Source organism: Aulonocara stuartgranti (assembly GCF_965226115.1).
Source record: "Aulonocara stuartgranti genome assembly, chromosome: 3".
NCBI classification, from domain to species: Eukaryota; Metazoa; Chordata; class Actinopteri; order Cichliformes; family Cichlidae; genus Aulonocara; species Aulonocara stuartgranti.
Genome location: NC_138941.1, coordinates 612155 through 630519, shown reverse-complemented (window position 1 = coordinate 630519; position 18365 = coordinate 612155). Strand labels below are relative to the sequence as shown.

Here is an 18365-nt window from a genome sequence, read left to right as displayed (position 1 = left end):
ACTGTGGATGAGTTGGTGTTGTTTTAGGGAAACCTTCCTGGAAAAAGAATTTCCACACATGTCACAGCTGAACGGTCTCTCTCCAGTGTGGATGACCTGATGCTGTTTTAGTTTAGCCCTCACAGTAAAACCCTTCCCACACTCGTCACAGGTGTGTTTTTTCTCTCCCTTTCTTCTGTGAGGTTTGTCGGCCTCCTGAGAGCGCTGACTTCTGGCTCCATGTTGGTCCTGCAGTGACAGAGATACAAACAGAGGCAGTGAGTGAAATGCAGTCGTGGAACAAACTCAACCTTCAAACTCCATTAACAATAGTTTTAAACCTGAAGGTGGAGCGTGGCACCAAACACCTTAAAGGTCTCTTATCCCCACCTGCTGGTAGTTCTAACACATTACATCCAACCTGCTGTTAAAGATAATTCATGACTGTTCAAACACTAAAATCATGCCCATCCCTCCTGATTGTACACACACACACGCATTATTTTATAATTTAGATTATTTTGTTGTTTCCTATTACATATTTCTATAATTTGTATAGATTTATACATAATTATTCAGTGATAATAAATCCTATGTTTGTTTATTCTAAAGGAACCCCGTTAGCTTCCACAACAGATGTTGCTCGTCTTCCGTCAAATACTCACATAAAATATTACACAATAAAGTGGATTCAAGATATCCACATAATTTCACTCTTACATCCACAGTGAGGTTTCACAATTGTTCAAATATAAGCAATCAATAATAATAATAATAATATCAATAACATTGAGGCACATTACACAAATTTCAAAAACAAATCATGTCTTACAATATTTACAACAACTAAAAGCTCTGTAAATCGGCTTTTAAGTGTTCATTGAAGTTTTGAATAATTCTCTAATTTTTTAAGGCAACTTATTCCACTTAAAAGTTGCTCTAAATGTAACAGTTTTACAAAATGTTACTTTTAACTCGAGCATTTACTAAATTGCAGCTTGTTGAAAACTGTGTAATATGATGATGTATTTCATCTGGATACTGCAGCTGAGCAGAATAAATGTGGTGTGTTTAACAGAATTGCTTTCTTTAGAACTACAAGTAAGCCATAGAATATTTTAGCCTGTACAGGAAGCCAAGAAAGGTTATTATGCATTTGATCAATATTAGTATAGTATGAACATCTTCACACTAATCTGGACGCCTTATTCTGGACTAACTGAAGTCTGTTAAGATCTGTCTTATTAGCTGCTGACCAAATGATTGAACAATACTCCAGATGAGACATTACTAGTGCATTAATGACATCTTTCATAATGAAGAAGTGATACACAAAGAGCATTTCATAGCCATAGCTATGCCTTGTCGGCAGAGTTATGTGACATTAGTGATGTTTGTACTTTCAGCGTTAACTTGGTTTTAAAGCCTTTAAAATATACGCCGTTCAATAGTCGACCTTAATCTGACAGAGAATGTGATGATTTTGTGGATAATTAAAGTCAGTCATATATCCACAAACACAACAAGCTGAAAGTCAGTGATGCTGCTCGGTTTGCAGTCCTGAACATCACGGCACAAGCAGGATTCACTGCACTGTTAATGTTAGCTGTGTTATATTGCTGCCTCTGTTCGGTGGTGTCGAGCCAAACGCACTTTAACGTGTGTTTGAACGAGCTGACGGTTCACTCGTTAAGCTGAAAGAAAGATGCTTTAATCACAGCAGTCACACATGTGTCCACTGCACCATCTGGAACTCTTCTTGTTTACACTCGTAATAACACAAACACTAAATCCTGCTTCTCTGCTGCTGTTGTGTAGCAGTGTGTACACCTGAGACTGTCACCTGTCTGTCTGTCCTGCACTCTCTCTCTGTTTCTTTCTCTCTGATTGTGGAATAAAAGTATGAACATGTGTTTATAAGTTACACTTGTGTTTGAATCCTGCAGCTTATCACACATTTGATTTCCATGTGTGACGACTGCAAGTGTCCAGAGTGAGGACAGACTGAGGGAGCCACTGCTGCACATCATCTGTGAGGCTTTGCAGCCCTGATGATCCACCAGGACAAACTCAGCAGTGTGTGAGGAAGAGGAGGAGGAAGAGCCAGCAGCAGCTGACAGATGGAGAGAATAGACAGACTGTTCCCTGTTTGTGAAGGACTGCTAGGAAAGTTTAACATAACTGTCTGTGCTGAATCAGTGTTGGTCAAGTTACTTGAAAAAAGTAATCAGTAACTAATTACTGATTACTTCCCAAAAAAGTAATCCCGTTACTTTACTGATTACTTATTTTCAAAAGTAATTAATTACTTAGTTACTTAGTTACTTTTTAAAAACACGATTCTACATAATCCATCATACAAAATGTAATCAAATGGAAAAGTCTCTTTTTTTAAACTTGTTTTATTAGTTTTAATCTTTTAACTTTATGCATCAAGCAAAAATTTAATTATCTGCAACATTCTCTGACTGGAAGAAATTAGTTTAACATTTAAACCTATTTTCTGCACATTCCAGCACATAAAATAAAATATTTGTTGTGTTTACACTCAGTCTTTCAAATAGATGCAAGTAAAACACAGCAGAACATAAATAAAGTCAAAGACTCAGCGGTCCTGTTGCTCTATTTTCACCTGTAAAGCAGGAGTTGGGTAGGCAGGTGTGCCGCGGTCAGTGGAAGAATCCGCAAGTTTCTCTGTGAGTTTCCCATTACGTCGTTGCGCACTTGGTGCTTACTTGGAAGTTTAGGGTTTTTTTTCCGCTGTAAAAAGAAGTTTTCTTCCCACGCACGATGGACGCTAATGTTTTTGTCACTTCTTATGGAATCAAACTCAAAGTAAGGTCAGTACTTCCACGCTTTAAACGCTGCACGCTCACACTCTCTCTGCACTCGATATGTGATCCACTGTTGATCTGCACACAGCTGTTGTCACTAACAGCGCACTCGCTTACGTCACTGTCGTGAGACATTCTCGCAAAGAAATCACGGTTTTAGTAACGCAGCGTTCCTACGGGAAAGTAACGGTAATCTAATTACCGTTTTTGCAATAGTAATCCCTTACTTGGGTTACAAGTAACGCGTTACTGCCCATCTCTGGTCCTGAATCAGTCTTATTAGGTAATGTTCAAATAATGTGATCATCCCAGTGTCTTCAGTGTGGGAGAAAGTACTCAGAGTACTCAGGGCCTTCAAGTTACACACTATGAAAGGCAGCAACAAGTTTAATGTTCAGAAACCTAAAGTCTGTATCAGCAGCAGGATGGAGCTAAAAATAAATGTTGGTTTCAGTTCTATGAAGCTTTGAGTATTTTGGATCAGCAGCTGCTGTGTTTGTTGCATCATATTGCTGTAACTGTTTATATGCTTTATATATTCTGAGCTAAGTTGATCTATAGTGTTACATCATATTCTATAAGGATGTTATGTGTTTGTAGACTTTCTGCCCAGTTTGACCCATTTAGCAGACGTCAGCCTGTTTAAGGCTCTGATATCTATTCTGTGTGACTTACAGCAGTTATGACATGGTCTGATTTTCTCACCCAATAAAGGAATATTTCATATATCAGTCTACTCTTCATTCTATCAGACACAGTTATCACAGCTCGTACATTTGCTTTTTACACATATATGTAAGCATTGAGCCACATTTAGTACCAACATATTAAATGAACAATATTTGTCCCTTATATATGATACATCTGTATACACACTGTCACAGATACTTGTCTGTGAGTGAAGTGATTAATATAATAACTATAATATTGGCCATATTATATTTACATTACCACAGTGAGATGACTTTAGTCTCATGAACAACATCAGCTAATTGTTATTTACAGCTAATCTTAAACGACTGTTCAGCACAGAAATGAAGCCCAACAATCATGTTTCACAGTCCTGTGGTCTCAGCCTCAGATACTCATCAAATCACACAGAGCTCATGTAGAAACAAATGAACTAAATATGTTCTCCTTCATTTCTGTCAAACAAAGCTGTATGAAACGTTTCCAGCTGTTAGTATCATGGTTGCTAGGCAACCTGGGCAGCGCGACGGAGGCTAGACGTCCCATTTCACGAGCCTACGAGCCTCGCACTTCGGCCTTAGCGGTCTTTGAGTACGCGGCCCTTGAGGACTTTAAAGCTGCAGAACCTGAATCGGGATACAGCCATGATGATCTCCAGCCTCGTGCTCGCCAACATTCTCACCTGAGTTAAGAAGACGATCACTGAAATGGTCTCAGCAGGTCCTTTGATGACAGCAATGAAATGCAGTGGTAAGGCTTTTTGGGGATTAAGTTCGTTTTCATGGCAAAGAAGGACGATGCAATTCATCTGATCACTCCTCATAACATTCTGGAGTGCAGGCAAAATGCTATTATAAAAACTTAAGCAGCAACTTCTCCAGGTTCCAATATTTATGCAATTCTCAAACCTTTTGGCCACGACTGTATAACCTCTTCTGAAGTTTAGTGGATATTATACATGGTTATGCTCAGGATGTGTCGGCCAGTTTCCACTGGAAACGCCTTTTGGTTAAACTGTCAGCGAGGAATTTGCATTTGCACTGTTACATTTTTATATAACTTTAATGCACATAAACAACAGCTGCTTGTTTCAGTGAAAATACATAGATGGGTTTTTAATAAAGTTGTGCAGCTGTAAAGTATTTTGTCTGGTGTCAATTCTATCGTCAGCTACATCGTTATGGCAAATGTTCAAATGTATATGGTGATAAATATCTTTGGTCATATGGTCCTGCTCTGTCTGTCACCTTCTGTGTTGAGCTCATTGTTTCCTCTGTAGTGGCTGAGCTGAGTCCAAGTAGCTGAAAATGTTCCTCTGCTGCTCCGTCAGACTCTCCTCCTCCTGCTGATCAGCTGGGACACAAAACAGATCTTTGTTAGGCTCCACACTGCACTGAAGAGTCAAAGTGTCTCATATGTTCATCTGACAAGTAAAAGAACACATTTTTGTTTCCCGAGGTGGGCAACTTGTTGGAAACAAACACAAAAGCTTTGAGCACTGATACCTGCCATTGCTGGCATTGAAAGATGCAACGCCAGCAATGTGGATTGTCAAGACTCAAACCAATCATCAAGCAAAGACAACAGGGATCATTTGTTTCTGTTTATTTAGCATTCACAGCATTTGTAGTTGCCTTCTGTGCAGGGGAAGTCCACGCACACTGTGTGGTACCGCCATCCGCAGAAGGTGCATTCAACCTCTGTAAGAGAAACGAGGTTGTCTGAGACTGAAACGATATTCACTAAAGAAGTGGTGATTTGTAAAACTTCACATTTTGATCCGGGACGTACTCTGCATGAAAACAAGCGCTCACTCTTCCTGCTCAACAAATGACAAGGGCGGAGCCTTATACCACGTGATACAGAAGCTGTGCCGTGTGATGCTAAAATTAGCAGGGAAAAAACAACGGAGGGCACGTCAGGGATGACGAGAAAGTGACAGGAGAAAATCCGTCCCGGTCAACCACCCAAACATCAATAACGGGAACCTTATACAGCGCTTCCCTATACACGTCGAACTCCCGCAGGCACAAAGACATCACGGAGGCTATCACTTATCACCTGACCAAAGATATGGCTCCATCAACACTGTGCAAAACGAGGGATTTAGGAAAACGATCAACACCCTAGACAAACGCTACACAGTGCCGTCCCGCAACTATTTTTCTATTGTTGCACTACCTGCTCTGTACACGCAGCGTCGAGCAACGGTGGAGACGGAATTTCAAGCAGGACAACATTTTGCTGCAACAACAAAACGTGAGACATTTGTTGTTTTATGTTTATTTATTGTTATGAGAGAATCATGATCTCAATTCTAAGCCAAAAAATCGTGATTCTCATTTTATGCAAAATCGTGCAGCCCTAACATTAACACAAAACTATTGTTTCACCAGAGAAACACACATGAAGAGAGAGAGAGAGAGACAATAACAGCTACCAAACAGTCGTCATAATTCGTCACACAATGAGAAAAGGACAAATCAACAAGTAACAATGACTAATTAATATTAAAATCTGTAACATAATGTATTGTTTGGAGTTTAGTCTGATTGGTTCAGGATGACCTGCCATTATCCAATCACACGTCTGCTTACCTGCATCTTTTCTCTTTTTTCTAACCTGAGCACCTGATGGCTTTGAACTTTTGTTGTCCATCTTCCATTGGTTTGAATTTTGCGCTGCAGTACAAACACAAATTCCCCAACCCGAGGATCAGCACAATTAACCTAACAGACCTACACCTTAGTTCACAGATTCACTTTGTCTAAGGTTGATTTCTGGGATTTCACACAACCCAGGATTCAGATCGTGAATCCATGATGGGCTTGGATTTACATCATTATAAATGAAATGTGCTCTACGTGGAAGCAGCCGGCCCCGCCCCTTTTGACGGGTTGTGTGAGACTTTAAATCATCAAACTGTAAATTATAAATTTAAATTGTTATTGATCCTTTACCCCGAGTCCTAAAGTGTAGATTTATTTTCTTACTCTTCTTATATTTATTGTTTGTTTACTTGCACCGCTGTAACTGCAGCCTCGTCGTCTCGTCTCTCTATATGCTGGACTGTCTGTAGCGGAGATGACAATAAAGTTTACTTTGACTTCAGCAGCGCGCAGGCGCACCGAGGGCTCTCGCGCTCACTTTATAGAATTTAGAAAAAACATGGGTGCAGATTATAAGTCTGTATCATAATATCTGTTTGTTGTTTTTATTTTGTTTTGCGAGTTGGTTATTAGATGCCGCTCCAGCCAGCCAGAGACTCCCCGCCGCCCCGCCCTCTCCTCCCTGTGCCGCCAGCAGCAGGCGCACCTCGCAAACGGAGGGCGCCCTTACTCCCAGCAAATGGCTGATAGAAAACCGATCGGTGCCTACGAATTTCCCAATATGCGCTGGCATGACGTCGGGGAAGCATGGGTACGACCGATTATTTTATTTTTTTCTTGCCCGTGATGCCCCCCCCCCACCACGATGCATTCTATTGGTTTGCACACTTACACACACCCAGCTGTGGTTTCCTGTTTTGCTGGACTCTGGAGAGCCCCGCCTTTAACGCTCTTCTCTCACAGAGAGCAACAGAAAACTTGGAAAAACTCCAGATTGACTGAACTCAGTTCAAAGTTACCTTGACACCTTTAGATGTGAGACGTAGCGATGGTCCGCTTGAAGCTGACGCTCCGGTGCGTGTGTCAGAAAGATCAACACGCTGCTTCAGAAGCACCGTGTCGAGGCTTGATTCGTTTGGCCAGAGTCACGTGATCAGTGACGTCTGAAGCTTCGTTTAGAACGTACCTTTTTTTAAATCGAACTTTATTGAAACACAATGAGTATACAACATACAAACAGATGAAGTTTACAAAAGAACAGAACATGAACATACAGAACCAGGAGTAAAAAAATGATGATATGAGGAGGCGAAAAAAATCAACATATTGTAACGTGCAGTGGAGATGAAGCCAGCCGCGGAGGTGTGCAGGTGGATAGCGAATGAGCAACAGCTTCTGACTTTCCAAAAAGTACTCATTTATTTACAATATCAAAAATAAAAGTGCTACCTCTACCACACATTACTAAAGAGCACACTAGTCCGCGTACACACGGGAGCATCCATTACAGGAGGAGTGCGAAGAAGAACAAAAAGGGGGTGACACCAGTCGTGAGACAGGAGGCGCCGCCATGTGGTGATACACTGCATTACAATAGCAACTGTTACAATATAAATATTGTTCTGAGAGGCTTTTTGTTGGTTGAGTCTGAAATTGATTGTATGTACAATTCATATCCTTATAAAAAGGCAGAAATATGGTGTTTTATTAATAAACTTACATTTATGGATATAAAATAGCTAAAAGTATTAACATGCCTCAGAGAAATCACTAATAACACTAAGGGCTGGACGGATTTGATTTGCATTCTTCAAGAAGAGTGTGGTGTCATCAGCTAGCTGGCTGATGATGAGCTCCTTATCAGCTGTGCTGATTCCTTGTATAACAGGTCAAATCTCGGGGTGGAGTCTTAATCATTTTAATTGAGCTATTGCCATTCGTGTACAAGGTTTTGATAGCTTTACAGAAAAATGCCAAATTTTTCCAAAGAGTGGAAAATAAATTGATGTTCAATTGTATCAAAAGCCTTTTAAAAATCCAGGAAGAGAATGAAGCTATAGTCAGATACCAAATCAGAGTAATCAAGTAGATCTAAAACCAGTCTCATGTTCTTAGAAAGGTGTCTGTTTCTCATAAAGCCTGATTGTGTCTCATCCATAATTGTGTCCAAGAACTCTTTCATTCTGTTAGCAAGTACTAAAGCCATAATCTCATAGTCATCATTGAGCAGACAGATGGGTCTCCAATTATCAATAAGAAGTAAGTCTTTGTTTGGCTTTGGAATAAGTGTTATGAGACCCTGAGTAAGAGTAGGAGGGAGGATGTTATTCTCTACACTTCCTATGAAAAGCTGCAGTAAGAACGGAGCCAGGAGATTAGAAAATGATTCATAAAACTCTGCAGTTAAACCATCTGTGCCGGGAGATTTGTTGGCCTTAAGTGCAGAAATAGGATTACAAACGTCCTCCACAGTCAGAGGGCTGTCACAGTGACTTCTATCTTCCACAACAATAGTTTTTAGGTTTTTAATATTATTGAGAAACAGCGTTGAGACATATATATATATATTCTACTTTTCTAAATGATTGACTATTTCAATGGAGAACCTAAATGACACGGACCCGTGTTTGTTATTACATATCTCTATTTTGAATGTGACAAGTCTATCATTGCCTGTTATTCATAGGTATTCACAGAGTTTTTGGCCTTTTTTTCCTCTGTAACAGTTAATTGACTCTTTACAGTGGCCTGCTATGGTTAATAATAACATGTTCAGTCATGAGTGAAATCAAAGCTTTTCTTCACTTTAGCATTTAACATTCCCAACAATATAATGTGATACCTTAATTAAAACACAGCTAATAAAACACAATTTTCTTAATGCAAACATCAGTGACTCAACATTAGCAACCAAAGGGTTCAGTCTGCAGCTCACACTCATGTGAAGCTACAGCCTCCCCCTTTAGTCTCTGTCATCCTTCTGCTCCTGCACAAACAAAGCAAGACAAAACCTCCACCCTTCTTCTACAGGCTGGGTGAATTGTTGTGGACATTCTCTAATCCTAAAGTCGGCACCGTTTTTGTCTCAGTATCAAGTCAGTTAAACTTTTAGTCGTCAGTCCATCACAGTCCAGTCACATGCATACATCCACACACATTCATACCAGATATTGCTGATAATGGAGTCTCACGCGCAGCCTATTCGAGCCTCCATCACCAGCAAGATGACGTCATCATTTTAAAGGAAAACAGCTCCTTGTTTTTGGACTGGATTGACTCGCTGCAATCCTTTTAGGCTCAGGACTTCTCATGTGATCAATGTCCCATATAAGTGAATTTCTCCCAAGCCCATTATAATCATGGAGAAAAACACTTTGCCACTGTTTCCAGTAAGAATATTTTATAGCGCTTTAAAGTTCAACCTCTCAGGTCTGGATTAAAGAGCTGATTTGTTAAATCGGGAACTCACAAAATACCAAAATATCACCACCGGTGGATCACACCTCTCAGATGTTCTTATCTCAGTGCACTGTAACAAAAGCACAAACAAACGCAACCAATAAAATACTAATAAAGTAACAAATACTGGGGCCCATTGCAAACATGTCCAAGCATAAAACCATCTTTCTCTCTCTTAGAGAAAGAAAACAATCCAAACCTCACTGATAAAATCAACCTAGTGTCAAGCAAAACCCAAAAATCAACCAAAACTTCACCAGAAAGTTTTCCTCCCTCCCGGGACAATATTGTGCAGGAATACAGGCACCGTAACTCCTTTTGCACTGACAAAAACATGTTGGATTTACTTGATTCAATAGTGGACACTGGTTGCACACAAAGGTTTTGCTTTGGCAGAAACTTAAACAACTGAGTTAAATCAACACAACCTTTTCATATTCAGTAAAGCTGCATGTTGTGTTCATAAAACACGATTGAAACATGTTCAGATGGAGTAAGTTGAGCTCCTGGAACATTTTAATCCTTCAATTGAAATTGAATGGGTCTACAACAACTACCATCCTCCTATCTCTATCCTGGTTGCAGCAGGGCTGGGAAATAACCCTGAAGTGATGGGTTACCAGGCAGGGTACACCCTGGACAGCTCACCAGTCTATCAGATAGAAACACACAGCCGTTTACATTCATGGATAATTTAGCCCAGGACCTTCTTACTGTGGAGCAACAGCACTAACCAGCATGCCAACAATGGAGGAAATACAGGAAAGCTATGATTTCCTGTATTTGAGGCAGAATTATTTTGTTCTTGCCCTTGACAGGTTAATCCACAATAAATAGCAACAGCATGCATGTGGTGTGTGTGTCGTTGTCTGCCTCTTATAACTCCAGTGATTTTCCTGTAGTTTGAAATCTTATGCGGTGTTGACACAATAATTTGTTGTAAACCAGGAAATTCCCAACTGTGGTAGAAAGCACAGCTTAGCCTTAGCAAATGTTCAAAGAAAAGTCGTCACTTCCTGATTTCTGCTTCACTGATAAATATTGTCACACTGGGGTTTTTGCAAATGATATCAGTGAGCACTGTGTGGCAGCTGGAGTCAGACAACTGAAGCTCCCACAATCAAGACCACAAACAGCTTTCAAAGGAGATTTGAAGCTTTTCTGGCAGCAAGCTTCATGATTTATGGGACTGGAACTGGAACAGAAACTACCTGATCACCAATGGTGAGCTGGCATGGAATTATTTTTATGACATTTTATCAAAGTTATAAATAAGCATGCCCATTAACACATAGTGAGTGAGCATGTTGTCTTCCCACGCAGTGAACAGCGGACGCTAATGTTTTTGTCACTTTTTACAGAGTCAAACTCAAAGTAAGGTCAGTGCTTCCACGCTTTAAACGCTGCACGCTCACACTCTCTCCACACTCGATAGATTATCCATTGTTCATCTGCACACAGCTGCGGTTTTAGTAACGCAGTAACGCAGTGTGCTTACGGGAAAGTAACAGTAATCGAATTACCTTTTTTGCAATAGTAATCCCTCACTTTACTCGTTTCTTGAAAAAAGTAATGGGATTACTGCCCATCTCTGGTTGGAGCTGTGCACTTGTGGGTTCCACCTTGTGTACACGTTTATCTTTGCTGTGTGTACTTGTACCTCTGAGTGGAAGCTGAACTCTTGAGTTCGAGTATCGAAGCATCAGCTGTGACGTTAAAGTCCAAACAGCTCGTTCATTTGACGTGCAAATGAACGAAGGTAACGCCGTTTTCATGTGGATGTGTCACTGAGACACTTTCCACATCCACAGCTCACAAAATGGGAAAACTATAGAAGTATAACAATGAAGAAGTTACTATGTTACGGGTCCCAAGGATGAAGACCTCGATGACAAATATGTTACCTGTAAAAGCAGGTGAAGAGCAGAGTAAGGAAGACACGATGCGTCTCTGCTTTCCTCCAGAACGTGTCTGAGTCTGATTTATTTCACACAAATAAATGCTATAAAACACTAAACATGAGCTTTCAATATACTGTTCAGCTGGTTCCTCATTCACATCAATTACATTTACTTATTTCACAACATCAGTGAAATATACTCTTTTTAACTGGTTCAGTTTCTCAAGTTCACACTTCTTTCCATAACAGCTACATCCTTTTATCATATCAATAAACACATCACATTGTCTTCTGCAGTGTCTTACTGGCTAAACAGTTCTATTCAATAACAGCATTGGTAAATACATTACATTTGTTCCCTCCAGTAATTTACTGGCAAAATCACTATTTAGTGCATCATGAAACACAGCTTGTTGAATCAACCCATGAATGCCTCTGTTAGCTACACAGAGTTGCTCAGAGTGCTTGTGTTACACTAGCTAATCTACTCAGTCACTTTAACAGAACTATTAACATTCACATCTCACAGAACTGATTTGATTGGAGCATTACAACACGTTTGCACAGAGCATAGGAGCGCACTGACTCTGCTTCACGAGCGCTCCACCTAACGAGCGGGCTCGCGGTGCGGTCGCGCGGGACACTCCTCTGGTTTTCTCCCGTGTTTACATATAAATAACTTTGGCGGACCGCCTTAACTCTCCCATTCACATTAACGTGGGTAACCATGGTGACAATAAACAACATTTTCGGTGCGAGCACCGTGTACCGACCTGTAAAAGCAGGTGAAGAGCAGAGTAAGGAAGACACGATGCGTCTCTGCTTTCCTCCAGAACGTGTCTGAGGAAGCAGCGGAAGGTGGGCTCCACTTACTGCTCCCCGAAACCCCGGAGCAAGCACCAAAGTTCCGCCCTCACTGCTTTCTAACATAAAATGAATCCCTGTTACATGGATTTTCTATCCTCTTAAAGAAACTGAAAATAAATACATATAGCAATGAAAAATGTCCCGTTACATGAGTGTTTTACACAAAATAATATTCATGTGGTCATTCCCTCACAGGGGTGCCACAACTACACTGCTGTTTTGACAGAGACACAGTGTGTTTATCTAACTTGGCTGAAGCCAAAGTTCTCCAGACAAATTCAGTCTGTTTCTGCCAAGTGTGAACTCACTGGATGAGCGCCAGATACACAGAATCAAAAAGGGATAAATTACTTTTCTTATGTCATGTTCCCGTCACAAACTGGCTCAAGGAGAGGGGAAGCAGGAGTCCACAGATGAAATGTTCCTATAAATAAAGTGGAATTTATTCAAACTTTACCAAAACTTCAACACATCAAATACAAGCAGCTCAGCAGGGAGTGGATGTGTGTTGCATGTGCCAGGTGGATGCAGAGAGAGGCCAGGGCCACGTTCAAACCTGAACACGCTGCACAGTGTTTTGTTCCATTTGTTAGGGATGAATGAAATGCTTCCTTGAAAGGATGTGTGCAGTCACCAGTGGGCGTGGAAGCATGTGCGCCCTCATTTGGTGGGTGTGCAAGAAAAGTCATCCTGTCACACAGCAATGCCTACATAAATCACACCACTCTGCTTAAAATAATAATGTTTAGTGAAGCAGGTGAAGCAAAGGGCTGCTTTTAATAGGCTGGGAGACCCAGGTGTGCTGCTTTAGCTGCTGAGCCTCTTATGACAGAACAGCGGAGAGTGGTAAGAAGGGAGGAGGGGGTCTGGCTGTGTTTGTGAACGATAGATGGTGTAACTCTGGGCATTTCTCTATCAAAGAGACGCTATGCTGTAAGGACATTGAGCTGCTAGCGGTTAGCATGAGACCGTACTATCTACCACGAGAGTTTACACACGTGATTATGATAGCTGTGTATGTCCCGCCCTCTGCTAACGCTGCAGCAGCCTGTGAGGTCCTGCACACTGTAACCAGCAGACTCCAAACACAGCACCCTCAGGCCCTTTTCCTGATCTCTGGGGACTTTAAAGATGATGTAACCATTTAATTATGGTTACATAATTAATTATGTAATTAATTATGCAAAATGCAAAACGCTCAGCTGTGTCTCCAATCAAAGCTCTGTAACTTCAGAGGTGATGTTCATATGTTGACTAATGGTTTTCTTTCATTTTTGATGTACTGCAGAATATTTGTATAAAATCCAGGCCAGGAAAATCTCCTTCATGTGTTTCTGTGTTTTGTCTTCAGCTACGTTGACACAAAGGCCTCTGCTGTGACGCTCACACCTTTGATAAAGTCTGGAGAGTGTCAGCTTCCTGTTTATAGATACAAAAATATGTAATGTTGTGAACTCTGGCCGCAGCGGCGCAAGAAAAAGGAGAATTACGGGAAGCACTCACAACAGGTAAAATCAAAATAACAAAGTAAAGTAGGATAAAATAAAAACCAACAAAAGAACAACACAATATACTTCCCCGTACTGTTACTGCTAACCTCTGTTAACCTAGTAACTCTTACCTTCTAACTGACAGCTGGTCAATAAACGAGCTCCATAAACGCTCCATATTCACCTTTACATGGAATATAAAGGGAAAAGAAGAAACACAGTGCTGTGTCAGCGTTAGACATATAGATATATCCTTGCTTTTAATACATTTGAAGGTGGGTGGGAGAGGTGCTTCTCCGCGTAGTCTACGGTCTCTTTGGGATCGGTAAAGCTTTTCCTCACATCACCATGGGTCACTAACAGCTTTGCAGGGTATAGCAGTCTGTACCTGACGCCGGTCATCCCACGTAGTCTTCCTCTCATATTTGCAAATGCGGCTCTGCGTTTCCAACAGAGGGAGGGAAATCTGGGAGGATGTTTATTTTAAAAACCCTTATACATCAGGTTCTTGTTCTCTGCAGCTTTCAGCAGAATTTCCTCACCAATGTGGTAGTAGTGCAATCTCAAGATGATGGGCCGAGGAAGATGACTTTGTTTGGGACGCTGGCGATTCACTCTATGTGCTCGATCGATGAGTGGCTTCTCCTCGAGAGATAGCGCCTCCGCCAACAGGTGTGAACCAACTCAGTCATCTTGGGTCCCTCTGTGCCTTCTGGTATTCCTGCAGTTCTTAAATTATTCCTCCTGGAGTGCCTCAAGAGCTCCACATCTCTCATCTAACTTCTTTACCTCCGCAGACAAACGCTCCACAGTGGCCTGGAGAGTGGCGATGGTGTCAGAGTGGTTCGAGGCACAGTCCTGCAGTTCAGTCAAAGTGTTATCATGCCTGGCCACGTCGCTTTTTATGTCCGAAATTGAGGGCTGGATGCTCTGGTTCAAGGATGATATCTCGCCTCCTATGGTGGTAGAAATCTCTAATATGCAAGTGTCCAGTGCTAGTTAGTTAGTTCTAGTTCTAGTGGTTAGTGGGGCTTTATTTGATGATTCTAGTGTGTGTTACATTGTTGTCATATTGTTGAGTCGCAGAGCTGTACAGTGTTACAGTTTCTGTAGAGTCTGGTATAAGGAACTCAGATCCCTCTGTGAATAATGTTCACTGAAACTGATCTGTAGTTAATGAACTAGTCAGGATTTACACTAGAGAATGTTTCTGCCATTACATGGCCTGTATTTGTAGAGCGCTTTACTCGTCCCTAAGGACCCCAAAGTGCTTTTTTGCCCAAGGACACAACATGTCCAAGCCGGGGCTCGAACCGGCAACCTTCCGATTACAAGACGAGCTGCCAACTCTTGAGCCACGATCGGCCCACATATTGTTGTCTTTTGTTGCAGACACCAAGTGTTGAGATCCTGTCTCAACCTCCTACATTCTTCCAGCAGGTTACACATTATTTTTTGTATTTGGAATCAAATATATGTGTCAGTTGGGTCTAGTGCAGGGGTCAGCAACCTTTAACACCCAAAGAGCCTTTTGGACCCGGTTTCCACGCAAAGGGTCAGGGTTCGGGAAAACACTGGGAGCCGCAAATACTTTGTGACATCTAAAATGAAGATAACACTGTGTATATTGTTTTTACCTTTATGCTTTGTGTGAACAACTACAGTGTGTTGCTTATGAAATCCATGAAGTGCTACAGAGAAAATTATATTTGATTTATGTAATGAACACATTTTGAGCTCTTAAAGAAATATAACAAAGGAAAGCTGAACTACAATGATCCATGTAGCAAACACAAACTGTTATATCGCCTTTGGGCTTTTGGAGCCTTGACCTGACTTTTAAAAAAAGCGCGTTCATGCAAACCGAACCATGCCACCAAACAAAAGGATAAAACAGACTCAATAAAAGAACGATAAAACAAAGTTTAAATTTTTTGGTCAATGTGGAAATGAACAAGTTTCCTAAGGCAATAAAGGTGCTGGTGACCCTTTTTACAAACTGATTTGCAATTTTGATCAAAGTTCAGTTTTTCATTGATTATGGTCCCAAGATATTTATATGATTGTACTTGCTCTATTTTCTGACCTTTAATTAAAGTGACTCCGTGCCCATTTTGTTGTTTCCTAAAATCAACAACCATGTCTTTTGTTTTAGATATGTTCAGCTGGAGATAAGACTCCTCCCACCACTGAACAAAGTCATCAATGACTGGGCCGTGGTTAGTTTCACCCTCTTTCAGTAAGCTGACAATAACAGAGTCATCTGCATATTTAATAATGACCCTGTTTTCATGTCTGCCCTGACACATGTTTGTATAGAGAGTGAATAATAAGGGCGATAGGACGCAGCCTTGAGGAGAACCTGTGGAGGAGAACACTGGGTCAGACAGAACCCCATTTATTCTCACTCTTTGTGACCTGTCAGTTAGAAAATCTAAAATCCAGCCCACCAGGTTTTTCCTGATTTCAAACTGTTCTAAAAGTCTTTTAATTAAAATATGGGGCTGTGTTGTATTAAAAGCCGAAGAAAAATCAATGAAAAGAAGTCTTGCAAAAGTCCCTTTACTCTCTACATGTTTAAGAATTAGATTTAGTAAAGTCAAAAGTGCGTCCTCCACTCCTCTGTTGGGCCTGTATGCAAACTGCATTGGATCCAGCTGACCTTCAGTCTCTTCATAATCACATTTCTGAGGATTTTTTCAAAGACTTTCATGACAACTGAAGTGAGGCAACAGGCCTGAAGTCGTTTAGATTTAGGGACAGGAACCACGACTGCTTCTTTGCAAAGAGAGGGCACATGTTGTGTTTGCAAGGATTTGTTAAAAATAACCTGAAATATAGGACTGAGTTCATCAGCACAAGATTTAATTAGGCGGCCACTAATATTATCAGGACCTGGCTCTTGTTCACATTGACTGTATGAAAGGCCTTTTTAACATCGCTGAGTTCAATGATAAAGTGCTGAGTATCTCTCAGTTTCTGTTTCACTTCCCAAATATCCTCGCTGAAATCAGAAGAACTAAAACGAGCAGAAAACATGTTTAAAGCATTTGAAAATCTCTGTCTGAATTAAAACCATCTAAAATGACCTGACTGCTGCTCTGGGGATTTTGAAACCCTGCTATGGTTTTCATACAAGTCCAGGCAGACCCAAAAGTTTTTGCAGCAAATTTGCTTTCAAGAAGGTTTTTGTCTGTTTTGCTTTCAAGATCTCGATTTTCATTTCCTTGGTAGCTGTCTGAAAATCGGTAACAGCCCCTCTTTAAAGGCCTGTCTCTTTTTCCTTAAACAGGATTTGACACTTTTAGTGAGCCATGGCTTATTGTTAGCGTAAATTTTAACTTGCTTACGGGGTATAATCATGTCTTTACAAAATACTGCACAGGAGCTAGTAACATCCACCAAAGCGTCGAGATCATCTCCACAAGACTGAAGACGGGGCTGTACGAAGTCACTTTATCTCTACAGGACTGTGAGCTGTCGTCTGTGAGGCGTGAGCGTGTTTGTTTGAACACAGTTCACGGTGGAGAACAGCTGCTGACATAATGTGGATCCAAGATCCATAACTGGCCTACCTGGGGCTGAAAGTCTCCATAAATGCAGGCGTTTCGGCGGCTACACCGGCTTCCACGAGTGTGACGCTTATTTTGAGAAAATAATAGAATATAAATGTATTTTTATATTTCAATATCACAATAATCTTCCAATGTAGAACTACAAGTTAAAAAAGAACTAACATAAATCAAATCCACTTCAGCTAAATACTTCTCATTTATTTCCATCTTACATGCTGTGACTGCAGCCATTCCCACATCTCTGTGAATGGGACTCATGGACATGGATCAGTGGTTGTTGATCAATGGTCCTGAGAATCTGCATAATTAAGATGAAGGAACGGAGCTCCCAGCCCATCGTTCCCGCAGCTGCTTTCAGTCTTTATGCAAATGTCCTGTTTGTAAGACTGAAACCTGCAGCTGAGACTGAAGACGTCACCTGATGATGACGACACGTTTCTCCCACAAAACGCTGCGTCCAGATGAACAGAAGCAACAGACTCACTTTCCTGGATGATTGAGATGCATCAAGACTTCATTGTGTGTTACTTCTCATTCAGCACAGACACATTATTCCTGTTAGGTCATGTCAGCTGTCACTCAGTACAAGCACAACTGTGAACAACACAAACTTCTCTTCAATGTGTCACAGAAACACTAAGTGTGAGAGCCTGTATGACACACAGGACAGACTGTAAGCTCTGCTGGCTGCACAGCACTTTGTAGCAGTTTTCCAACATGTCCTCCACCCGTGATGTCAGTGGTGGGACCCCAGTCACAGCACTCAGCACCACCTCCTTTAAATGGATTTTATAGCAGTTCCTCCCGTTACTCGGTGCAACGCTTCTTAAATGTGTTTTTGCAGGATAAAACACAGCAGGTGGTGTAGAGAGGACGTCAGCTGACGGAGCAGAGGGAGGCAGACTGTGGATAAATGACAGAGTGAGAGGAGAGCAACCATGACAGAAGCACAGGTGTGGCAG

At 41.2% G+C, this 18365-nt stretch overlaps 2 long non-coding RNA genes across 2 annotated transcripts in view; both read right to left on the bottom strand.

Moving 5' to 3' along the window:
* LOC309702485 overlaps positions 1–18365 on the bottom strand; it is an 85112-nt gene that overhangs the window by 9534 nt on the left and 57213 nt on the right. The window lies entirely within an intron of this gene.
* Positions 58–11714, bottom strand: LOC309702507. The gene is made up of 3 exons (XR_014275569.1): positions 11476–11714; positions 4751–4856; positions 58–228 (listed from the first exon to the last, which is right to left on the bottom strand). It is a non-coding gene; the product is annotated as an uncharacterized lncRNA (long non-coding RNA).